This window comes from Dermacentor albipictus, unplaced genomic scaffold, assembly GCF_038994185.2.
Source record: "Dermacentor albipictus isolate Rhodes 1998 colony unplaced genomic scaffold, USDA_Dalb.pri_finalv2 scaffold_30, whole genome shotgun sequence".
Lineage (NCBI taxonomy): Eukaryota > Metazoa > Arthropoda > Arachnida > Ixodida > Ixodidae > Dermacentor > Dermacentor albipictus.
Genome location: NW_027225584.1, coordinates 2,482,542 through 2,508,303, shown reverse-complemented (window position 1 = coordinate 2,508,303; position 25,762 = coordinate 2,482,542). Strand labels below are relative to the sequence as shown.

Sequence of the window (25,762 nt, the reverse complement as noted above, 5' to 3'; positions counted from 1 at the left end):
GGCGGATGAGATTAAGAAGTTTGCAGGGACAACAGGGCCACAATTAGTACATGACCGGGGTAGTTGGATAAGCAGTTGGATATATATATATATATATATATATATATATATATATATATATATATATATATATATATATATATATATATATTGTTACGGGGATAAAAACAATCACACGTGTATTTACAGAATATTTACAATAATTATATCAGCTGGCAAGATGGTAGCCAGCGCGCGATGCCCAGAACATCGTCTTCTTCTGACGATGTTTAAAACATCTTCGTCAGCGTGTCACATGACCCCCGGCGGCTGAAGCACCGACTCGGTGCTCGTTAGGAGGCGGGTGAGTGATACAACTTAAGACGCTCGACGTGGACCACGGCGGAGCCATGTTGAGCCACGGTTCGCTCAAGAGGGGCGATTTCGTACGTGACGTCAGTTACTTGAGGCAAGACACGTTAAGGGCCGGAGTAGCGTAAACGTAACTTTTCCGAGAGGCCAACGCGTCCCGACGGTCACCAAAGGAGAACCAGGGCGCCCGGTGGGTAATGGACGTCACGACGGCGGGCGTCATATAAGCGCGGCTGATTGTCCTGCGACTCCACTAGTCGACGTCGAGCACTATGGCGTGCTTCTTCTGCTTTGAGGATGGCTTCACGGGCGTGCTCGGATGTGGAATTCAGACTAGCAGGCAGAACGGTGTCGAAAGGTAGCGTAGGGTCGCGGCCAAACAAGAGGAAGAATGGAGAGAAGCCGGCGGTATCATGGCGAGACGAATTATAGGCGAAAGTAACGAACGGCAGCGCAACGTCCCAGTCGCGATGTTCAGCGGAGACATACATGGACAGCATGTGAGTAAGGGTGCGGTTAAGGCGCTCGGTTAGACCGTTCGTTTGTGGACGGTAAGCACTAGTAAGTTTGTGTTTAGTCGCGAACGAGTGCAGAATGCCATTGACAACTTTAGAAAGAAAGTAGCGGCCTCGCTCGATGAGGAGCTGTCTAGGGGCGCCGTGGTGAAGGATGACGTTTTCTAGGAGGAAGTCGGAGACATCGGTTGCACAGCATGCCGGAAGAGCCCGTGTGATTGCATATCGGGTGGCATAGTCTGTTGCTACAGCAATCCGCTTGTTTCCCGAAGCAGACGTAGGGAAAGGTCCTAACAGAGAAACATCTACACTGAAGAATGGTTCTGATGGTATGTCAATTGGTTGAAGGGAACCAGCAGGGAGTGTGGTCGGCTTTTTGCGTCGTTGACAGATATCGCACGCAGCGACATAACGACAGACGTCACGGTATAGACCTGGACAAAAGAAGCTCCGACGAACGCGGTCATAAGTCCGTCACACGTCAAGGTGACCTGCAGTCGGTACATCATGAAGCTGGGCGAGAACAGTCTGACGCAGATGCTCAGGCACAACGAAGAGTCGGGCAGGGCCGTCCGGGCGCATGTTAGAGCGGGGCAATCTACCATCTTGAAGTTCAAACGTGCGCAGGGAAGGATCGGGCGTCGTTGAAGTGAGCCGTTGAATAAGGTGTTTCAAGGAGAGGTCCCGACGTTGTTCGGCTCCAGTGTAGCGAAAAGCAGCTAGAGAGAGAACGATGACAGGTATGCCTGCCGCAGAAACGTCGGGAGGGTCGACAGGATGGCGCGACAAGCAGTCCGCATCTTTATATAACCGGCCGGTCTTGTATGCAACGGAATAGTTGTATTCTTGGAGGCACAGAGCCCAGCGGTCAAGGCGCCCTGAAGGATCTTCGAGGGACGAAAGCCAACACAGAGCGTGGTGATCAGTGGTGACTGCGAATTGGCGGCCGTACATATAGGGGTGGAATTTACCCACTGCCCAAACTAGAGCCAGACACTCGCGTTCAGTGATAGAATAATTTCTCTCCGCAGAGGAACGAAGGCGGCTGGCGTAGGCAATAACACGTTCTCGCCCTTGTTGCTTCTGGGCCAAGATAGCTCCAATAATTGGCATAAAAACTGTTACAGCGCAAACACATGCAACCACAAAATATAAGGGACAGGACACAAGCGCTGTGTCCTGTCCCTTATACTTTGTGGTTGCATGTGTTTGCGTTGTAACAGTTTTTATGTAAAGTATGCACCAACTCGCCCAGAAAGAAGTTTTAATGAAGCTCCAATACCGTGGCCACTGGCATCGATACGGACTTCTGTTGGAGCTGACGCGTCAAAGTGAGCAAGAATGGGCGGGGACGTAAGCAGCCCAATCAGCTCAGTGAATGCACCAGCTTGCTCAGGGCCCCAAATGAATGCAGCGTCTTTCTTGAGGAGCTGATTGAGAGGGTGCGCAACGTTCGCAAAATTTCGGACAAACCGACGGAAGTAGGAGCAAAGGCCCAAGAAGCTGCGAACATCCTTGGCACATGTTGGCAAGGGAAAGTCTTTGACTGCCCGTATTTTATCGTGATCAGGGCGTGCACCAGAAGAATTAACTAGATGCCCAAGCACAGAAATTTCACGAAGACCAAAGTGGCACTTGGACGAACTTAGTTGTAGCCCCACCTGGCGGAAAACAGATAGAATCGTCGACAGGCGCTCGATGTGTGTCGCAAAAGTCGGAGAAAAAACGATCACGTCGTCCAGGTAACAGAGGCAGATGGACCACTTGAAACCGTGTTGGAGGGCGTTCATCACTCGTTCAAATGTGGCCGTGGTATTACATAAACCAAAAGGCATCAGTTTGAGCTGATACAGGACATCGGGAGTAATAAAAACTCTTCTCACGGTCCACGTCATCGACGGCAATTTGCCAATAGCCGGAGTGAAGGTCGATGGACGAAAAATATTGTGCTCCATGGAGGCAATCCAGGGCATCGTCAATGCGTGGTAGCGGATAGACGTCTTTCTTTGTTACCTTGTGGAGGTGTCGATAATCGACGCAACATCGCCAACTGTTCTCCTTCTTTTTAACTAGTGCAACAGGGGATGCCCATGGGCTGCAAGAAGGTTCGATGATGTCTCGTGAAAGCATCTTGTCAACTTCGTGTGGGATAATATGTCACTCAGTAGGCGAGACGCGGTAGGGTCACCGATGGATCGGGCTCGCATCACCGTTGTTTATTCGATGTTTTATGACAGATGTTTGTCCTAGAGGGCGTTCTCCAAGGTCGAATATGTCCCAGTATGAGACAAGGAGGCAACGTATTTCTTGAGCACGCTGGGGAGGAAGGTCGCCAGCAATCACTTTTGTTAGGGCATTTAAATCTGAAGAGACAGGGGGCGAAGCAAGCGTTGAACATTTTATTTTTTTATTTAACATACTGTTAGTCCCGCTGGGACTGTTACAGGAGTGGATTTATCAGCAAGATACAGGAATACAGTATACAGTACAGTACAGTAATACGCCAGTTACACATCAAGCGGGCAACAATACAAACAGTATACAGTACAGTACAGTTATACGCCAGTTAGCAGCTTGAGCAGCTGTCACAAGTTAAAGGCGAAGTGTGGTAGTCTTTGGCTGGCATTATTTGCGCCAGGGATATTCCGCGCGGGAGTGCTTGTGTACAGAGTCCAAAGTTCACAAGCGGAAGGAAGGATGTGTTGTCTCAAATGGTAACGACGGTGTGAGGGAAAGCGTCGTTATGCGAGAGCAGGACATCCGGATTAGGAGATACGATGTAGTAACGGTCTGGGACAGGTGGAAAGGGGGAGACATCTATGTAGGTAACGGCACGGTGAGGGAGGCGAAGATGCTCTGTGGAACATTGCCGTATCGGAGCACTATCGGGAGGGTCAATAGCAGCAGGTAGAGCGAGTTGCACGACACAAGCAGAACAGTCTGTCGAAGCGGAATGTGTAGACAGAAAGTCAGGGCCCCGGATGAGGTCGTGAAGGCAGTGCTCTAGTACATAAAATAAAACAAAAGTATGAGGTCCGGCGACACTCACGCGAGCCGGGCACATGCCAATAACGGCTGGTGTTCCACCGTCGGTGACTTGGACGACAGGCGACGGGGCAGGAATAAGGACTTTCTTGAGACGATTCCGAAGCTGAGCATTCTTCACAGATACGTGCGCGCCAGTGTCAATGAGAGCCGTAACAGGTACACCATCCACGTTCACGTTAATGAGGTTCCGGTGTGTGGGCAAGGTCAAAAGAGGATTTTCGCGTCGGGTCGGTTTGGCAGCATCACCTTCAGGTGCTGCACCCGTTAGTTTTCCGGAAGGGTGCGCCGGAAGGGACTACAGGACGGTCATCGGCGAGATGGGGGCGATCGGGAGAAGCGGCGACGTGGCGAAGGAGAGCGGCTAGAGCGGGTAAGACGAGAAGTGTCGCCAGAATTCGCTGGCTGCGTTTGCGGAGCGAACCGGGGAGCAGCATGAGCGCCATGGGATGGGTGGTAGGACCAGGAAGTCAAATTCCATGAAGACCGGCAGTGACGTGAAATATGGCCGATAGGGCGACAAGTGAAGCATATACGCCTGTTGTCTGGAGTACGCCATTCGGCCGGGTTGCGATACCGCGTTGGGGCAATCAGGCTGCGGGTGCGTATGACAGCGCTGGATGGAGTTTAGTCAGGCCGATTAACTGAGCAGACGTTGGTCAAGCCAACGTTGGCCAATTCTTGGCACACGACGGACAGTATCAATGAGACGGTCGCCTTGCAATTGTCAGGGCCATAGGTTGGGGTCGTGACAGGAGATGCGGCGTCTATGTCACGTCGGATGACAATGTATATATATATATATATATATATATATATATATATATATATATATATATATATATATATATATATATATATATATGGTCACGCGGTGGTGACGTTGTAGAACACAGTAGCAATACTGTGAAAGACAAAACTAACTTTTATTGGGCGAACCTGTGCCCACAAAACTAGACTACACTTATAGCACAACGATAGCGGCGACCACGGTCGGCGATCGTCGAAAATCTGATCAGCGGGTCAAGCGCGTCGGTTTTTGTACAGCAGTCATCGAATATTCGAGACTAATCGTTGGGACCCGCATGCCTTCCACAAAGTTCTAACACAAGGTTAGGTGACAATAGACAGCGTATAGAAGCATCGATAACTTTCCAGAAACTTCGGATACCTGCAGGCGCATCAAGCACTGTGCGATAACATTTGTTAGGCGGCGAAACGTGATCGCCCGATAAATATAAGTACACGTGTCAATACCCCCCTCCTAAAAAGCATCGACCCGATGCTGCAAACAAACGAAAGTAATAAAGAAAAGCGCTCGTAGCAAAGAAAACAACGAAATAAGGAAGTTCGTCAGCGTCCGTAAAAGGGTTTAAGACGATCCACGTGGACCACTTCAGATCGTGCGCGGCGCGGCTGTAAATGCGAAATGCCGTCTGGCACAACCTCATAGTCCAGTGCGCCAATACGTCGGATGACCTTATAAGGTACGAAATATCGTCGCAGTAGTTTTTCACTGAGTCCTCGTCGGCGTATCGGGGTCCACACCCAAACACGGTCGCCGGGCTAGTACTCGACGAAGCGTCGTCGGAGATTGTAGTGTCGGCTGTCGGTACGCTGCTGGCTCTTGATCCGTAGGTGGGCGAGCTGTCGGGCTTCTTCGGCGCGCTGGAGATAGGTAGCGACGTCAAGATTCTCTTCGTCAGTGACGTGCCGCAACATAGCGTCGAGCGTCGTCGTCGGGTTCCTGCCGTAAACCAGCTTAAACGGCGTGATCTGTGTTGTTTGTTGCATCGCCGTGTTGTAAGCAAATGTTACGTACGGCAGGATGGCATCCCAGGTCTTGTGTTCAACGTCGACGTACATTGCTACCATGTCGGCGGGGGTCTTGTTCAGGCGCTCCGTGAGACCATTTGTCTGCGGGTAGTAGGCAGTTGTCCTCCTGTGACTTGTCTGGCTGTACTGCAGAATGGCTTGGGTGAGCTCTGCTGTAAAAGCCATTCCTCTGTCGGTGATGAGGACTTCTGGAGCACCATGTCGTAGCAGGATGTTGTCGACGAAAAATTTCGCCACTTCGGCTGCGCTGCCTTTCGGTAGAGCTTTAGTTTCTGCGAAGCGGGCAAGGTAGTCCATCGCCACGACGATCCACCTATTTCCGGAAGTTGATGTCGGAAATGGTCCCAGCAAGTCCATCCCGATCTGCTGAAAAGGTCGGTAAGGAGGCTTGATCGGCTGTAGTAATCCCGCAGGCCTTGTCGGTGGTGTCTTGCGTCGTTGACAGTCTCGATATGTCTTCACGTAACGGGCGACTTTGGCGGTTAGGCGCGGCCAGTAATACCGTTCTTGTATCCTCGATAGCGTCCGGGAGAAACCGAGGTGCCCAGCTGTCGGATCGTCATGTAGGGCGTGCAGTACTTCTGGACGCAGCGCCGACGGAACAACAAGAAGGTAGTTGGCGCGGACTGATGAGAAGTTCTTCTTCACGAGTAGGTTGTTTTGAAGCCTGAACGAAGACAATCCACGCTTAAATGCCCTAGGGATAGTGTCGGTGTGCCCTTCCAAATAATCGACGAGGCCTTTTAGCTCCGGGTCCGCTCGTTGCTGCTCAGCGAAATCTTCCGCACTTATTGTTCCAAGGAAGGCGTCGTCATCCTCATCTTGCGGCGGCGGGTCGACGGGGGGCGTGATTGGCAATCGGCATCTGAGTGTTTTCGTCCGGACTTGTAGGTTACAGTGATGTCGTATTCTTGTAGTCTGAGGCTTCACCGCACCAGCCGTCCTGAAGGGACCTTTCAGTTAGCTAGCCAACACGACGCGTAATCGTCGCTGGCAACTTTGAATGGCCTCCCATATAGGTAAGGGCGGAATTTTGCAGTAGCCCAAATGATGGCGAGGCATTCCTTTTCAGTCGTAGAATAATTGCCTTCCGCTTTTGACAGCGACAGGCTAGCATAAGATATCACCCGTTCAAGTCCGTCTTCCCTCTGGACTAGGACGGCACCGAGGCCTAGGCTACTGGCGTCAGTGTGGATTTCGGTATCGGCGTCCTCGTCGAAGTGTGCAAGTACCGGCGGCGACTGCATGCGGCGTTTGAGTTCTTGAAATGCATCGGCCTGCTGCGTCTCCCACTTGAACTCGACATCCCATTTGGTTAGATGTGTTAGAGGTTCCGCGATGCGTGAAAAGTCCTTGACAAAGCGCCTGTAGTAGTGACAAAGCGCCTTTCCGGTGCAGCCGCTCTACCATCTGAGCTAAGCAGGCGGCTAGCAGATGCAAGGGCGAAATCGAATTTGTCAGTAACTGAAAGCAAAGGAAAGAGCTTGACATAACAGTTCTGCGGAAACCCGCAAGGTGGAGACACGTAATTAATAAAGGGATAATGGGACATCCACCCAATCGTAGTAATTGCTACAAAGAAAACCCATACGGGTTCGCTAGGCTTTTCAGGCTGGTGCTCCCAAACAAATACGCAGCTTTTGTACAGAAAGATGAGCGTAACAAAAAGATGGTGAACAAAACCGCAGCCACGTTGATTTCAGACGCAGCAAACGAAGTGGGAGGTAAGGTACCAGTGCGAGCAATACGCAAGCTCTCCCAATTAAGTCACAAAGGATTTAATGAAAAAATGACAAAGCATGAAAATACCTTGCTCAAGAGCGCAATAACTTCCGGAACTATCAAAGCTGATACGAAAGATGAAAGTTAGCGATATTCGAAATTATAACGTCGGAAAATTTCAGGAAGAAGGAAAAAAATATCCACAGCATGAAATCAGTGGAGAAGAAAAAATGGTGAAGGACAGGGGAAGATGCATGAAGGGAAAGATAAGTACAGAAATGCCATCAGAAATTTTGATGATATAGCAAAAGCAGCCGAAGAACTTTATACTGACCGGCACAGTACCAAGAACAGCCACGTTGCCTTTATTGGAAGTGGTAATGAGCAGGATACAAATGTTCCTACTGAAACTAGCGATGAAGTTAGAAGGCACTTGATAGACACTACCCAGAGAGAAGCGCCAGGAGAACATATAATAGCAGTTAATTAAACCTATTGTGGAGGAGATATTATGTTTGAAAAGCTAGCGACGCAAATCTACACGACTTCAAGTGTACGAGAGATCTGGAAGAATGCTAACATTATACTAATCTATAAGAAAGGGTACGCTAAAGTATTGAAGAATTTTAGGCCCATTTGCTTGCTTTCAGTATTGCATAAAACATTGACTAAATTAATTCCTAACAAAACCCGGGCAACAGTTGAATCAGGTAACAGAACAGGCAGGAAGGAATATTCTACAACGGATCTCATTCATGTCATTAAACAGGTAACCGAGAAATATGCGGCGTACAGTTAACGACTCAATAATGTTTTCATAGATTATGAAAACGCATGTGGTTTAGTGGAGATACCATCACCAAGCGTCATGGAAGCACTGCGTAATCAAGTAGTACAGGAGGCATAGGTGAATATCTTCGCAAACAAACATTCCACAGCTACCTCGGTTCTCCACAAGAAAAGTAGAAAGATACCTATGAAGAAAGGTTTAAGTGAAGCAGATATTCTCTCCACTCCTATTGACGGCATGCTTAGAAGTTTTTTGCTATTACACTGCGAGAGCTTAGGAGTAAGCATCAACAGCAAATATCTCAACAACCTTGCGTTTGCAGATGGTATTGTCCTGTTCAGCAACACTGGGGTGCTATATAAAGAATGTTAAATAGAAGAAATAGTGCCTTAGCTATACAAACGTGAAACTAAGTTTGTCAATTCTGATGTCTTTATGACACCGGCTTTGTCGCAGATAAAAAATGCACTATTACAGTGTACGTGCAAAACCATTATTGTCAGCCTCGAATTCATGAATGACACCCCGGGCACACACACAAGTACAGAGTTTGCATAGATGCGCCAGCCAATCAGATTAGCTCATTTTCCTGACGTCAGACGGTCTTCCGTCTTTAAAACGGCTGTTATCTCCGCGCAAATTTGCATTTGTGTCACAGGTTAAAAAAAAAAAGAATCATGAACGTCCTGGCAAATTTTATGGGAGATCCTGATATTAGTTCTCAGCCAAAAAAAAATATTTTAGCTTATGTGGTCGTGTCCAGCCGAAAATCACACAAATCACGAAATAAGTAATACGGAGCAGTGGGAGGCCGTGTTGCTCAGCTCCGACCCTGACCTGCAGGCCAAGGTCATCGAGAGAGCTGAAGAAGCCGCCCGGGCCCAGGGGCTCGTGGCTGCCTAACAACAAGGTCATCCGTCAATACCATGTTTTTAAATAAAGTCTTTACTCACTCAGCCTGAAACAGAAAGTTTTTATTTTTCCAATTAGCCTGGCATTTGCATTAGCAGAGCAAACTGATTAAGCTGTGAGCGGCGCTTTCAGCCGGCTCGCTTCTCGAGGTGAATGGCACGCGTACTGCGTTTTTTGTGGGTGGAGCAACTTGTACTGTATTCTTACAGGCTGTCACCAACTGGTAGACGGATGCTATGCGAGCAGCGTGCATTCCTACAGACGTGCATTATAAGAACAATAACATTCGCTATTTTGGTACAAAGACATAACGAGGATTATACGCACGGCCGCAAAAAATAATATAAATAAAAGCTGGGCCGATATCGTCCGCCCCCGCGTACTGGCCGCACCTCTAGTAAAGTGGGGTAAAATGCGGCCGTTACACGGCTATATACGGCACGTGCGCTTGTTATTATTACTCCTTCCGACGAGATACTCCGGCCTCCGTCAATACTGTATTTGTTATCTACCTCCGCGACCATCTTCTACCCCTACATCCGCTGTGACAACAGTATACTTAAACATCGAGCCTGTCAATGGAGCAATGAGAAATTTGATAATAAATAAATAAATAAATAAATAAATAAATAGCATATAGTCCTGCCCGTGCCCATGAATTGACGTGTATACGCGCGGAACCATCAAGTGTCTCCTCCAAGCGCCAATTTCGCACCTTCTGCTGCATTCTTATGGGCAGAAAGAGAAAGATTTTTTGCACGGGCACTCAGGGAGTTCAGGATGACCGTTGCACCCTGAAGTATAGAAAATGATGCTTTACTTCTCAGAGTTGTAGCCTCATTTCCTATACTTCAGCGAATTCATGCATAACTTCTACGGCGCTAACAACGAAGACGAAGGGGAGACGCGAAACGACAGGACCATTAATTCACGGTCGAGACTCTCTACTGTGACGAACAAGCACTCGAATGTGCTCGGAACCAATTGCCCCAATTTTATTCCGATTCTACTCACACAGAGCAGACACGCACACCAAACGAGGGCTTTTACATTCTAAGATGGCGTTTGTGTCGTCCGTTTCCCTCTTCCTGTGTCCATATCTGCATGCCTACTTTTCTTTTTGCTAACATGAATCCCTATTTGTTTTTATGGGAATCGTGATTGGGACATGCACCCCACTATATAGCATATACGGGAACATACGCGGTTTTATATGAGACTCCCACGTGTCGATATGGGATTATTGGTTGTAGGGCATATGAACTGTTTTCTACAGAGCACCGCTCGACGAACGCAGTAGAAGCAAAGCTCACCGGTGTACTGTCGTGCGCCTCTCTCGAAAATACGGAAGCACCGAATCTCGCTCCCCCCCCCCCGCCCTTTTGTCTGAACAAACCGCCGTCAGAGTTTTCAAACAAGAATATGTCTGACCATGTCGCCATGCCCCATGTGTTCAGACTTTAAATTTCTGCTCGCATTGATTTCTTTTGGCGACTGCCTCTGACTTGTTTGTTATTCTCTTCCTTTAAAACTTCTTCGAAGCCCCCTCGATAATCACGGTGTCCGCGTTCCATCCCCATGCAAATGAGATTTCGACGCAACTTTCTTGGCTCTTTTCTGGGCGAAGCTACCAATCACGTTTTTTTTGCTTTCGCTTTTTGGTCATCGTTCCCCTGGAAACTCGGTGTTGCCGCACGAGCGGCAGGGCAGCAGCAGCTGCAGCCTTATTACTGGGAATCACAATCCAATCTAAACTAATTTACGCGTGCGACGAGAGGTACACTTAATGCTTACGTCCCATCTCACGTACAGCAAGGGGAAGCGCGCGGACAAAGAGAGAAACCGGGGGTTTTAAAAAAAAAACGAAACGAAAGGGTCGCCTTGCGAGCCGCGACGCCGGTATCACCACGCGAGCATGTGTGACAGTAAGCGACGCCGGCAGCAAAAACGCGCGCCGCGCTGCAACAGTGCAATAAGTGCGGGAAATGGAGAGTGACGGGCAAGGAAGAGAGGAGCAGGGCAAGGTGGGGAGGAGGGGGGGGAGGGAGGCGCGTATGGGAAGGGCCCGCGCGACACAGTGCAATCGACTGACCTTCCTAGAACCGCGGGCTCGGGTCACGAACTACCTAGAAGAAACCGAGAAAGAGAAAGAGAGAGAGGGCGTTGGGGGAGAGGGTAAAAAGTAAAAACATAATCGCTGTTGTCTCACTACAACCATGCAGTGTTGTGAAGGCTGGGCGCGGAGCTAACCGATTGAGCCCACCCATGCATGAGCGAATACGCCAGCGCAGACGGCGTACGTACGCCGGCCTCTGAGATAGATAATTACGGGGCCAATCTGAATCCTTCTGAAAGTTTGAAACTCTGCAAAGGTACGGGCAAGATCCGTGCTTGTCCATCTCGCTTGTCGTTGCCTTCGTAGCAGTGCTTTGGCCTCCCACAATGCGTGACGTCACTGTTCGGCGTACGCATCCGCGGTTCCGTGCACCTACTGCTCGCAATTAAATCGGACGACGCAGAAAACTTGAGCAATGGTGCAAGAGCAAAAGAGTTAATGACGAGCTGAAAGCATTACGCGCTCATTATGTTTCTTATAGCGAATTGTGCACGGCGAAAGAATAAACAAACATTTGCTCTTATTTCTGAGGTGCACTGCAGTGGCCGCCTAGGCAGCCGTCGTTCCTTTCGCAACACTGCGCGGCTTTCGCGAGACAACGCATAGAGGCAAGGAGGAGCAAAATAACAAACATTGTAAAAGAACATTTTCCCAGGCAAAAACAACAACACAAGCCACGAAATCGAGCGAGACTGGTTGGAGAGCCTGCGTTGTAACTACCTGCGCCCCCCCCCCCCCCCCCCCCCCCGAACAAGCAGGAGTACGTGCCACTACCGTTCGCGCGGCATCGTCTGCTTTCGCATTCGATCGCCATCGACATCGTTGTCGTCTGCTACGTCTGCTGCACACAACGCGCAAGAAAAAAAAACTGAAAACGCCACACGGTGTTCTTCTCGGAGTGGATCGAACGTGCAGCTTCTCAGAAACGGTGATCTCATTTTCATCGGCCGCCCGTAACATCACCGCCGCTCGCGCATAGCATTTTGGTAGCAGCGCACCATGCGTGTGAGGCCACCGGCATCCGCGCGCCTCCGTCGGCGAAGAAGAAGACCATTGCGAGGTCTCTCATCGGGGCACGAGCGAGGCGGCTTCTCTACGGAGGGAGATCTCGAGAGCACCTGCTTACGCGGCGCGGAGGCGATTACGGGGTGCGTGCTCTGCTGCGAGCAGCCTGGGCTCGTCGCGTGCGTGATCCGCTCGCCCGCCTCCCGCGCGCCGAGCAGCGAGAACGGCAGACCGCGATAATGGCGCCGGGAAGGATTGTGGATTGCGCCGTCTGCCCCCTTGCTTTGCCCCTTCGTGAGCGTTCTTCTGCATTTGGCGCTGTGCGCTTGCGATGACCTGTAGAGGGGTCACGGGAGAGCGCTGATGAAAAAAGTGCTAGTCGGTGTGTAAAAAAAATTTAGGAGTAATGCCACTGTTTTTTGGTCTCTCATCCTTGCTTGTATCATCTTTAGCGTCTCGTGCCCATCTATTGATTCAGAGACGTGGAGTAACCAGCGCCGCCTACAAGCGCGATGTTTTTAAGCAGACACTAAAAAGGAAACACCGAGTCAATTTAGACTGACAACGAAACTTCTAAAAAAAGAGAGAACTATTTGTTTGTTAACTTCGTGGTAGACTGATTAATAGGAGAGAAAAGGAATGTGAAAGTTGCTGTTTCTTTGTTTCAGTTTCGTGCTAGAGCCCCAACGCTGGGGCGTCTTTGTGACGTCACGAACTGCAAAGCATTTTCCTTTTTACGTAATTTTGCCGTTGCGGCTTCATAACAGTTCTTGAAACTGGCTAACTTCAGTTTGTGACTCTTTCTGAGTACAATGTAGTTCACCTCAACTCATAAAACTTAACTATGGCTCAGCAGGCGCCGTCAAATTCCACAGCGTTACTGACGTCACCGCAAGCTGGTGGGGAAACTTTAGGGCAGCTTAGCCTCCGCTCTCGTTTTCTTTTTTAGAGCGCAGCTCTTTGGCGTCCGTTCCTGGGTTTCGCGTCGTCGTCGGCGTTGTCGTCGGCCTCGTAACCAGCTCCGCCCCCCTTTCATCCCCCCAGCGCTAGCAGCGACCGACTGATACCGCTGGATGCCGCTGACGCCGCTAGAGAGTCAAGATAACGTGACTGCATAGAACACCGTCGCCGCCATGCAGAAAGAGGAGGAAAGGGTCCCCCCCCCCTGTTCTTGTGTGGCGGATAGGGTGCTCTTCAGTTGCCGACGCGCCGGTTATTTCACGTAGGCCCCGGCACGTCGACGAATACGTGACCACCTTCCCACGGCTAGACCTGGTTCTTAGCGCTGCGGAAGCGAGGGTATCATATTGTTTGTGTCGGCATCGGCGGCGTTGTCCCTGAAACCAACTCCGCAGCTGGGGTTGACTCACTATCGGCGTCAGCGGCATCAAATATGCAGCATGCGCCGAGTTTCTCGTTCATTCGAGTTTTACCCGAGTTTGCTCGACGGCAGTCAGTGAACGGTGATAGCGTGAGACGCGACGAAGCTGCAGGCAAAAAAATATGTAGACAAAAAGCCGCGTATGTAAAGCCCCTCAATCTCCCAAAGTAGCGCCATTCACTTCCCTCCTCCTCCGCTCGGCGCGGCCTGGATAGTGGCGCCGCCGGTGGTGGGCCTGCCGTAGCAGACGACGGCTAACACGCTACGGGAGGAAATCCGCAGATAAGTTCGTTCGAGCCCTGCGGAGCAGTTTTTTCAATCGAGATCTTTCTTCGTCAGTCGGTAACTGACCTTTAGAATTGCGTGTCGGAATTGCGGAAGAAATAGAGAAAAAGGCCATTATTCAAGGCGTAATTAAGGCGTAAAGCGCGCGACGTTGAGAGTTCGTGTTGCTGAAACACGACGCCAGCACGCGGTGTATTCAAACACGCGCGTAATTACCAAAGTTTCAGGTGTTGACTGCGTGAAAGTATGTGTACGTGGTTTCCTGGGTTCATTTACGTACCTGCAGGATACTTTTGTTCGGCCGGCGCGTGAGAGATTGCGGACCGCACACAGCCGGAATGGCTGTGTGCGGTCAGCAATGGCTGGCAACAGGGCAGTTTTTTTCGTTGCGGGGTGCTTTGGTAATCGTGACGATATATTGATTTTTTTTTACAAGTACTGCTCCAGGACGGCACATTTAATGGCTAACGGAGGCCTCTGAAGAGCACGTGACATTACAATAATGCAGGCATCGCAGGGAGTGTTCGCATACAAAATTGGCTGTCCGCGATCTTATACCCCCTTGGCATGCACAGGCTTCGGCGAGCCCCGTCCAGCCCTGGTTCGAGCTTTGGTGTTCCCGTTGCCGCTTTGGTGGCTTGGAGGCGCCGTCAATAATACGAAATAATGACAAGGTGTTACAACTAGTAAATAAAATTTGTTGGAGAAATACAATCGTGCCGAGGCGCCAACTTCTAAAGCAGCGCTAGCGCGCCTGTGCGAATATTATGAAACGCCAACGAGGAATTTACCGGCCCACGTACGACTCTACGATCAAAGTGCACGTTAAACATCCCCAGGCGAGCTAGATAAAGTTATCCGGAGCCATCCACTACGACCTGCATCCTAGCCTTAGTCGCTTCGGAACGTTAAAAACGTTAATCACCACAAACCAAATCAATACATGCGGGCGTACATTCGAAAAGACTGCACCGTAAGTCATATTGAGCCTTGCTAAAGCGTCGAGAATGTGCTAACTTCTGGTGGAGCTCAAAACACACCCTGAATAAGGTCGCTCTTATGTCACAGGCCAGGTGCAGATGCGTGCATTTCACCGCAAGACGAAACTACACGAAACAAAGAGAGCACATTCGAAAAAAAGAGTCAAACAACGCGCTAAAAACCACGCAGAGCATGAATACACACTTTTTAGAAGCGGAAGGCGTGAACTAGGCTCGAAATAAGAGGTTGTGAGTAGCCGTGACCCTTACTTCACTAAGCCGTGCGTTCTTTGCCACTTCCTCGAAGTCAGCCCGCCCGATCCTGCGAATCCACACTTCTTTTTTGCGTTGCACCCGCCGGACGGCAAAGCAAAAAGCTTTTTGCCCTCGCTGTGTCTATTGCGGCAACCGAAGGCGCAGCACCATGGCATCGCAATTAAGTTCTCGGCCCTACACATTCTATTACGCTAACGCACTCCGTCAGTCTGACTGCCGTACTTTCGTCGCGCAGGCCCAGCAATGGAGGTCGGCGCACCTTGGAAAGAAAAAAATATACAAAAGCGCGGCGCCTGCTCCGAGCTGTAAAGAAAAGATATACAAAAGCGCGGTGCCTTCTTCCACGTGACGTAGATTGGCCAGTGGGGGAGCGGAGGAGGCGTGGAGGAGGACGCGCCAGGGTGAGCGGGGTGTCGGAAAGATCTAAGAATGGCGCTACTTTTGAAAAATTGAGGGGCTTTACGCGTATGACAACATGAGCGCACCCTGCGCGACACGCTGCTTCCACGTTTCAAGCGCAGACGGCTGCACAACGAAACGCGCCAGCGCCGCGTATTGTTATCAACAGATTATCGCAACTTAGCGATACCGTGACTGTCCCGCTGTCTGTCTGCACTCTTGCCGTGAGCCGCTTGCCACGCCTTTCCCGGGCGCGTCAAGGGCGTGCCTCCTCTTTCGGCCACTATCTTTTTTTCCTGCATCGAATGCGAACAGAATACATGCGGCGCATTCTTGCACCTACACTTTCACTCAAACGAATACGTTAAAATACAACAAATAAAATAACGAACATTTTTATGTATTTAAGTATCTGTTTTTCGTTTTCAACGCTAGAAATTTTTGATGACAAACGGAGATCGAGCAAATTATTGAATTTTGCACTTCTTGCCGCGAGTGGCGACAGTGAGGCGAAAGCTTAGAAGAGGTACATTGAAGCGGGTAGCACGCACGAGGGCGTTCATATGGAGATAAGTCACCTAGGGGCGCTGCAGTGCTATTCTCAATAAAGTCGGTCATGATCCATGGAGGGTCATGGCCACTCTTTCTCTATTAGGGGAATAGAAACACAGCCCCGTGGTACGGCTGTTCATCGCTGGCGCTTCACTAGGCTATTAAGGCCCCCGCTTTACCAACTAAAAACGACACAACAGCTGTCGCTGCAAAATGGCGGTATGTTACTTTAGAGTGCGTAGTGACGCAGTTCAGTGAAAATGTACCAGTTTATCTTCGTGCGCGAAGCCTCTGCGATACATTGCGAAAAGTGCGTGTTTCCCAGCGACACAATTCATCGCATGTCATCGATTGCCCAGTGAAGGTGCCTCTGAGCACATGTACGCAGTATATGAGTGTGTTGTGCAGTCGACGGTGCTTGCGGATTACCTCTGCTGGAGCCAGCAGCGATCGCAGATGGAGATCACAACGACACCGCAGCACTCGCATTTTGGCAGGTGTGGGCTCTTTTGTGCAGTTATGAAATCGGATTTCGAACGGAGAGAGGTGTTCGAACTGTTGAGTGCGCAGTGCTTGTGATGAAGAAATGCCATGGCACTGGGTCTAGAAGAGCGAGCGATTCTCGGACGCTGATCGTGTTTACGACGCTGTGGCTCCGTTTCATCACCGATGACAGAGCAGCCATCTCAAACGACTGCTGCAATACGCACTCCTCAGCATCGTCGTCCCCCTCGGCGCATCGACGCCTTGCAAGCAGTTACAATGATGTGGCGATAATTATTTACTTTGCGCTACGCGCCACAATGCAGGAAATGAAACCGTGTTGTGGGGCCATGCAGCCCGAGAAGGCGTATGCATAAGACAGCGACAGTCAACGCTTTGTTTTTGATAGTGGTGCTCAGTACATCACCGATGACACTGCGTTGTGCGTGTTTTATGTCGGCGGTCAAGATTGTTGATGCCTCTCAGCTCGACACCGCGTCGCTGTTGCCGGAAGATAAGTTGGGCGTGGCCCAACTGTAGTGGGTGCGCGCACAAGACTCACATGCCTCGCGCGGGGCGTGACCTCTGGTTTTGATTGACAGGCGAACTCGTGCTAAACTCGTACGTCGCGAAACCCCCTCCGAGTTCAACTCGGGAAAATGCAGCAGCCTGTTTCATTGCATCCAGCGGCAGCAAGCGTCAGTGTGACCGTCTGGACCCGTTCACCTACATGACCGACGGGGAGTTTCAGCGTCATTTTCGCCTGTCGAAGACATCAGTGCGCTAGCTGTGTGACGAGGTAGGCGAAGGCTCTCGTCTACGGAGACAGCGTGGCGGGCTTCATTCGCTCACCGTCGTAGAGCAAGTCATCTGTGCCCTCCGTTTCTACAGGACTGGGAGTTTTCAGGGAAGCGTCGGCGCGGAGCATTACATTGGACGCCATCAAACTACTGTTAGCCACTGTGTCAGATATGTACGTGTCTGATGCGCTTATCGATGCGGCAGTGCGTAAGCGGTGGCTAGCTTTCCAGAATACCGCGGCTGAGCGGGCATATATAAAAGAATGCTTCCTACTTCGTGGGAACATTACGAGTAACACTGAACTTAGCGTCACACATTACTTCCCCCCCCTCTTCTGGCTTCTGGATTTGATTGGCGCGGCTCGCTACGTGCTTACGCGCGCTTTTCTGAGCGCAGATTGATGTGCGCCTGGTTTCTGCACTAGGCTTTTATACAGTCGCTTTTTCGAGAGATTGGTGTGCGTCTGGTTTGTGCACTGCGCTTTTATACGATCGCTTGTCGCTGCTTTCCTTTTCTCTGGCTTGATTCGGTGCGGCTTGGTGCAGGCGCACATACTTGGTGTGCGCCTGCTTTTTTTGCGCTGGTCTTCGAACACATCGCTCGCTGCTCGCGCTTATATATAAGGAAGTGCTGCGCCGCGGGCGTACCGTGTATGTAAGCGCGCCAGAAAACTGCGCCTTGTTTTCCATTACTTTGTCATGTACCTTACCACTGGGTATAGCACCGAGCGATCGCTTCTAACAAACGCAGAAATGAGTCTTTGCAGCGTGTGTGGCCATTAATTGACTCCCACCACAGCCATGTGAGGTGCGACTCCAGCAGCGGTGCAGAAACCCTGCAGCCGGTGGAGAGGAGGTGGCGCTTCAGTTTATTAATTTGCTAGTTTTTGCGTGTGAACGCCCGTGATAGCTCGTGAGGTCCTGCGGGACGAGCTGCTGGTGCGACACCCACTCGGTGGCCCCGAAGGATTGTGCAAATTGATGAATGCCTCCTTCGCGGCAATTGAAAACACAATCGAAGCCGCCTGATGACGGGCGACAAGGTTCCGCCGAGCCGGCAAAATCACGGCGGCATTGCAGACCTTGGACCATGGGTATTCGGCATGACCTGCATGGCCACCGGGCAGTTCCGACTATTCAAGGTCGACAGACGAGACGCGGCGGTGCTAGGCCCCTTTATTGCAGCCAACGTTGAACCGGGGACCACCATCCACAGTGATGAATGGGCAGTTTAGTGGTAAAGAATATGGCACGTGCATACATACACCTGTGCTGCAAAATTTAACACTTGTGATTTTTCGGAGAGCTAATCTGTGTTGGGAACTTTCAAAGATGTGCACCATTGTGGCCTAATAACTAGAGCATTGGTGAGGTTGAAGACGGTGTATTGGTATAGAAGCTTGAAGTTTAATTGCAGAACAATTCGACGGGACACAAAGAAGAGAAATACACACAGCAGAATGCTCTGTTGTGTGTTACTCTTCTTTGTGTGCCGTTGAATTGTTGTGCGATCCAACTTCAAATAGAGCATTGGGCTTCTTTGGTGCAGGACAGAGGAAGTGTGAGCTATTCGACAACATGCCAGTGCCTTGCCACACAATTATGGAAATCGGAAGGTTTGCAAACAAAGCTTTGCTTTCAAATCCATCTGCTCATGTAATACAAGCACTGATTGAAAGAACCATCATACAAAATGGTGAAATAAATGGCCTGTGAAAAGTGTAATTTGTATATTGACACTGTTGACATAATAGGTGCCATACCGGCCTCAAAATTGTACTGCACAGAGCAGTTTGTTTCCTATGTGAAGCACAACCTCCCATTGCATGCTGTGCTGATAACCAAGCTCCGTTTGTTTTGACGTGCTACACAACATTCACTGTAATCTGTTTTTGATTCTAAAGAAGTGCCAAACACCACCTCTTTTTCAAGGGCGTCATGAGAATATTTGGCGAGACCTTTTTACAGCCCCTAATAATGCAAGTGTGGCGAGCCAGCTTTGCTTGGATGCCTATATAGATTTCTGCTCCTGATCATTGTGTGCTATCAAGTTGCAGAAGTCTATGCAACTGGTGCAAGGCATTACGTGTTTCTATAGTCGGATACAACTTTAGGAGGCTGCGGAATCTGCACTTTAAGGCAGGTGAACACAAGCCTGCACCAATCGGCACGCACTCTAGACGGACATCGTGCCGCCGGACAGACTAATACCTGCACGTTGGAGAGGGACTATTTCTTTAGACATGGAGGCAATCGGCTGCTGCGCTTTGGTCATCTGGGGGGGGGGGCCTCTCTTGTCTTCTGAAGTTTTATCCGATTGTAAAGGATGCTGCTTTTCATACAACACAAAAGGACAAAGTGTACAATTATTTGGCCTATGAAATGGATACATGAGAAGTGTGCTATGCAAGGGCTTAAGATGTTTGAAATATAGTACATGCAATTATAAAACAACGTTAAAGAATGTGTGATATCGAACATGCATGTAATGGCACATTTGAATCGGGGAGTGTTGCAGTCATATGCACAGTCTGTAGGTGATGGCATTAATAAGCTCCTGCTGTTTCCTGTCTTCATTGTTAATTACACGCACCGTTCATCTTATGGCTAATCAACACGCACCATATTCTTGCACATAGAAAGAACAAACAGCACAATGACGTGTATGCTGCATTAGTGTATTATTTATTTACATGGTCCAAGAGTGGCACAGGTTGTCTTACGTTTTTGCCTATGTTGAAGGGACACCAAGTGCATGTTACAAGTCCCCTAATATGCACAGCACAATGTTTACTACAATAGTTTTATTCATGTTCTTGAATAATAAACAACATATTAAACTGAAAGCTCCTTTATAAGGTGCCTTCTGTGTGCTCGACAGGAGAGCAGTGAGGGCACCGATACTACTGTTGCAGAGCAGCCCTCTGGACTTCTGCCACACTCTCAAGAGCACGTGCCTGGCGCTCGCCTACGGCCACCAGGCAGTTGAGTGCCTCCAGCAGCAGAATGTTTTGCTGCAAAAAAAAAGTGGATTATTGGAATGAATCAGCCGCATACAAACCATTATTTACAAAGAACAATGCTCGTAGCACTCTTAGTACTAAGTGCCCTTAACTGTGGAAGTCTTTAGTGTAGTATGCTTAATAAGACAATGTGTCAGGACAACGTTGCTTTATTTTTCATAACTGGAGTTTTCTTTTTCAGAGCCAATTGTCATGTTGATTAGTGTGCCAGCAGCTGAGGTGGCCCCGCTCCTTCACGAGTCTCTACTGTCAGCACCACAAACCTATTTTTGTTCGCTGCAAAACAAATGCCTCACCCTAAATCCCTTCTTATACGAGCTGATTGCATCCTGTGCCAACAAACATATTTTTGTCCCATCACGCAATTTTCTACCATCCTCGGCTGTAGTTCTCTCTCCTTGACATCCATTCTGTCACGCTTATGAAATCACCTGTTATGAATTGGCAACAAGTGATCGAATATGTGCATGGCCTGCCTGCCGATTCCTTTTTTTTTTCTCTTAATCTCAACTAGCATATCAGTTGCCATGGTTTACTATACACTGTCTTCCTGCCTTTAGAGGAAGCTTTAGCTCGGGCCCAACTCCGACGCGGCCTATTCAAATACATGTAAAAACGCAAAAACGTTTTTCTGAGATAAACCCTGAACCGATTTTAGTGAAATTTGTTGCATTTGAGAGAGAAAGTTAAATTCTAGTGACTGTTGGAAGCGGAATTTTGATTTAGGGCTTGAATTTTGTTAAGAGGATTTTCAAAAATTGAGACGTATGAAAAAAATAGACGCACAAAGTTTACAAACTAATAGCTCTGCATCAAGAACAGATATCGCGATTCTGTAAACGGCATCCATTAGATCATTGAAAGCGGACAAATTTGATATGTCAGTTTACATCTTACGTGAATTTGTTACATTGTTTACAAGGGTTCTGCAAAAGTTGTAATTACACATTACTCCATTTTTAGATATTCATGTGTAACACACCAATTTGGTCTGTTTTAGACGTGCTATCAGGTACAATTCACAGAATTACGATATCGTTTTTTCGTGAAGAGTTACGGAGTTGTAAACTTGATAGTTTCGTTTTCTGAAAATTTGCGATTTTTGCCAAGTTTTCATAAAATATTCACAACCTAACTCGAAATTTCGAAACCAACAGTCACTACATTTTGAGTTTTTCTTTTAACTGCAACAAACCTCGTCAAATTTGGTGCAGTAGTTGCCGAGAAAAACGAATTCTCCTTTTACATGTATTTAGATAGGAGCTCCCAAGCTAAAGCTTCCTCTTAATGCTATCTCCAAAAATATTTGTTACTTCGCTTTCTGCACAGTCCTTGACATCTCTAGTTTCTATGTTAACCTCCAGGTTTATGCCCCATATTGCATAACCGGTAGAATGCAATGGTTCTAAACTTTTTTTCAAGGATATCGGTAACGTGGCGATCACGATTCGGTAATGCCTTCCATGTGCTGTTCAACCCGTGGAACTTTTGTACAAGTTTCCTGCTTTATATCAGTACCTGCTATTGATATTTCAGCTGGATAAAGATACTCTTTCATAAATTTTGCGGGCTTAATGTCAGTCATGAATTTCTGTTATCTCACCAAGTTAGTGAAGGTTACCTTCATCTTTTCCATATTTTCGCAGGCCCACTTGCATGTAAAAGCACGAACACTCATTGGTTCTCACTGCCTTCTTTAAACTGCTGGACATTCAGTTCGTTACTACGAAAGTGACTTAATCCGTGCACTCTTATTACGCTAAATATGAAACAGTAGAAATATACTTATCTGCAGCTTGTCGATGTCTCCTTCACTGTGTTGGTAGCGAGATCCATCGTCGGCACCACCTCCTTGTAGCTATACAGGCTGTCTTCCTTTTGTACACACTATGCAGTATTCGTGACGCTCGCAGTCACGCAGAGTGGAGGAACTCAGCGCACTCGCAGAAGCAGCACTTGACAAGTTGTTTCTTCAGCATTGCGCCGTGAACATTAGGTGCGTGTTGCGATCTGTAAAATCAGCGAAGCTATTGGCAGTCTTACGGGGTGCACCGAAAGATTGCTGACGGAGGTACAAAACTGTCCAAGAAATAGTGGTCATCGTCGAGCCTGATCACTACATCGCGCACTGCAAGCTCGTTGTAGGAGTTTGTTTGCACTGGGCATCTTCGGTGTTTAGTTGCATTGCTCGCCCGGTGAATGGATCTGATGACGCCACCACAGCGTTAATAATATATGGGGTTTTACGTGCCAAAACCACTTTCTGATTATGAGGCACGCCGTAGTGGGGGACTCCGGAAATTTTGACCACCTGGGGTTCTTTAACGTGCACCTAAATCTGTGTACACGGGTGTTTTCGCATTTCGCCCCCATTGAAATGCGGCCGCCGTGGCCGCGATTCGATCCCGCGACCTCGTGCTCAGCAGCCTAACACCATAGCCACTGAGCAACCACGGCGGCTACCACAGCGTTCCCTCGTGGCATAATGCGAAGCGTACTAAGTCACAAATTAGTCTAATACACATTCAGTGTACATCTTTTAAGCTTTAAAATGTTTCTAAACCACGTTAAAGTAACTAATAATATTGTACTAAATGCATTTGTTTTATAACCCGCTTGTGCATGTAATGCACTCGGTGGAACGACAAACAAGTGAAAGAAGGCACGACCATGCACCGACGGTATGATCACGTGAGCCCCAGTTTGTCGAACGCCCAGAAGGCAACGCCCAAGGAATAATAGCCAGCCAGAGTGAATCTAGATAAACCAATGAAACTGGAGGCTTGTCGAAAGATAAACTGTGTCTCGGTACCATTCGTGCTTTCATCTTGGGGTGTCGCCAGAGCTCGTGAAGATCCCGAGTTTCGCCAAACTCGGCGCATCCTGCATAGCACCCCTGGAGATGAATTACAACGAACGACTGACGCCCTTAAAGTGGCACTCCAGCTATTTTTTTTAACATGCCAAGGTAATCGAGTATTTAGGTTACCCAGACCCTCCTGTCACTGATAGTGAAATTGTTTCACAAATTCGAAAAAAAATAACCAAAAAAGTGCAGAAACGAAACCGAAACCCGAATAAGCAGCCAAGCAAGCCTCTTCATGTGACGCCACTGGTGTGTCCACCGGGGGATCGTTTTTAGAATTGCTAATAGGTACAGCGGAGCGGGGCGCTTTTGACGGAGCTTGACGTTTCTGCGCCGGCGCGAGTTAGAGCGGGTGCGAGAGAGAAAATCTGGGGGCCTTTGCTCCTTGTATATGTGACTCTGCCTAGGAACTACGGCGGGAAAGCTTCCTTGCGCGTGTAGTGTGCGTTTGCCCCTATGTGTGCCGGCTTGGCGGAGGGGGGTCGAGTTTGTTTACGTGCCGCCGCTGACTGCCCGCGCGGTAAGGCAGTGGGCACGGACGCCCCATTTGGTGATCACTGTCTCTGAGGGCGCAAGGTTCTGACTGGTGTTTTGTAAGTCGCGGGTCACTTTGTAAGTCGCGACGATAGATTGCATATTTTACAAACCATGCTCCAGGAAGGCACATGTGACCGGCAAACCAAGGCCTCAGGAGACCACCTGAGGTCATATTAATGCAAGCAGCGCAGGATATCCGGGACACCCAAGCGCTAGCGGGCGGATCAAAGCTGAAAGCAGGGCGGCCCGTGGGTTGGGGCCGCGGAGGCGGAAGCGTGCCAGGGTCAGCGGACAGCTGATCTTATACTCTGCTGCGTCCGGCTTCTAGTTTGATGTCCCCTTTGCCGCTTTGGTGTCCTGGAGGCGCCGCCAATAATGCGAAATAGTGACACATTGTTTTAATTAGCAAACAACACGATTGAATAAATATAATTGCGCCGAGCTGCCAACTTGTGATGTAGGTTCAGCACTACCGCACCCTGTGACTTCTGTCGGCGCGCCTTGGGACGAGCGCATACAACACGCACTAAGGAACTCCTCCGTAGTGCTTAGGCAGAGTAGTATATTCAAGGAGCAAAAGTACCCACATTTCCTCTATCGCACCCGTTCTTACTCGCGCATGCGCGCAAAGATCCGTCGGCTTCACAAGTGCCACGCCCCGCTGTGCCTAGTAGCAATTGGAAATACGCGCCACCGGAGAAAGCGCGCAAGTCATGCCGGTCTCGCCCGCTGGCAGTCAAGAGGAGACGCTCGGCTGAATCATGACCGCGCCAGATCTTCGGGTGACAATGCCAGCTGCCCCAGCTCTTCGGATCTGTCAAATATTGACAGGTATGATACTGACGAATTCGATAGCCACGCATCGCCGTTCGCATTCACCTGCCAACTAGAGAGTCGGTGCCCATGCGCTACATACCGTGCTGCAACACGAAGACCAAGGATATAGCTCAAACCACTGATTTTAGAGGTGCTGCTTGCTATTTTAGGTGTTATACCCCTTCTCAGAGAAATATTTCGCGTGCTCACTGTAAGATGTGGAGCACGACTTTCCGCGTTTGTAGCTCCCAAAAGCGCCGCTGACAGTCTAAAGCTCCAAACGGCGCATTTGTTTACATCGGCAGGTGCAGCGACCACTCGTCGTTCGCTTGAGATACAATACAAGCTACTCGTCGGTGACATCAAATAATGTCAGAACATATCAAAACAGGGAGATTTTGTGCATGTAAGCACCGTTGCATCACTCTGAATTGCACTGATATGAGCGACCACGCACCTTCGTAAACAGGGGGCAGGAGAGTAGTACGGGAGCGTTATGCACCCTACTTATCATTCTTCGTATTCTTTTCATGCACACAATACGTTCCATAAACTGAACATGACGACTTTGCGCACGTCGATGACGACATGCGCATGTTATCGCTCATTTAGAGAATGCTTAGTTTTCTCGCGGAAATGCCGATGCCAGTCTAGACACCATTGGCAGCTGAACTAGGCGGTTGTTTACACTGCTGCATCGAAGGGGCCTATGCTCGCTGCCCATTTGGGATACGAGGCCAGCAGCGCACCTCGGAAGTTAAATAATAAGTCTCCGTGATAATACGCAAAAATACGCCCATCTTCGTTGTTGCATTTAATTTAGGAAAGTGCCGGTGAGTGCGGTGCGGGCAGCTTTCCGTTGAACGGCAACGTACCGATGTCAATACAGCTCCATGTCATCACTTCTCGCTTTTTCTGTGTGCACTGTACGAAATGAGGTATGATTTATTTCAAATCCCTGTGGGCAAAACAGAACCACAGGAATAGTTTTCTTCATCCGGATGGCTTATTCGCTTCAGGTCAGTTGCTCAGGTCCACCAGCAGCAGACGCATGAACTACGCGACTGTGACA

The 25,762-nt window shown here is 49.1% G+C and overlaps 1 protein-coding gene and 1 long non-coding RNA gene across 2 annotated transcripts in view; one reads left to right on the top strand and one right to left on the bottom strand.

Moving 5' to 3' along the window:
* LOC135909819 (zinc finger protein 287-like) overlaps positions 1-25,762 on the top strand; it is a 56,066-nt gene that overhangs the window by 23,440 nt on the left and 6,864 nt on the right. The gene's annotated exons all lie outside the window — the stretch shown is intronic.
* The window catches only part of LOC135909820 (uncharacterized), a 29,101-nt gene continuing 23,451 nt past the window's right edge, over positions 20,113-25,762 (bottom strand). The window contains exon 2 of the long non-coding RNA XR_010566815.1: positions 20,113-22,481. This is a non-coding gene — a long non-coding RNA (uncharacterized lncRNA). The remainder of the gene's footprint in view (positions 22,482-25,762) is intronic.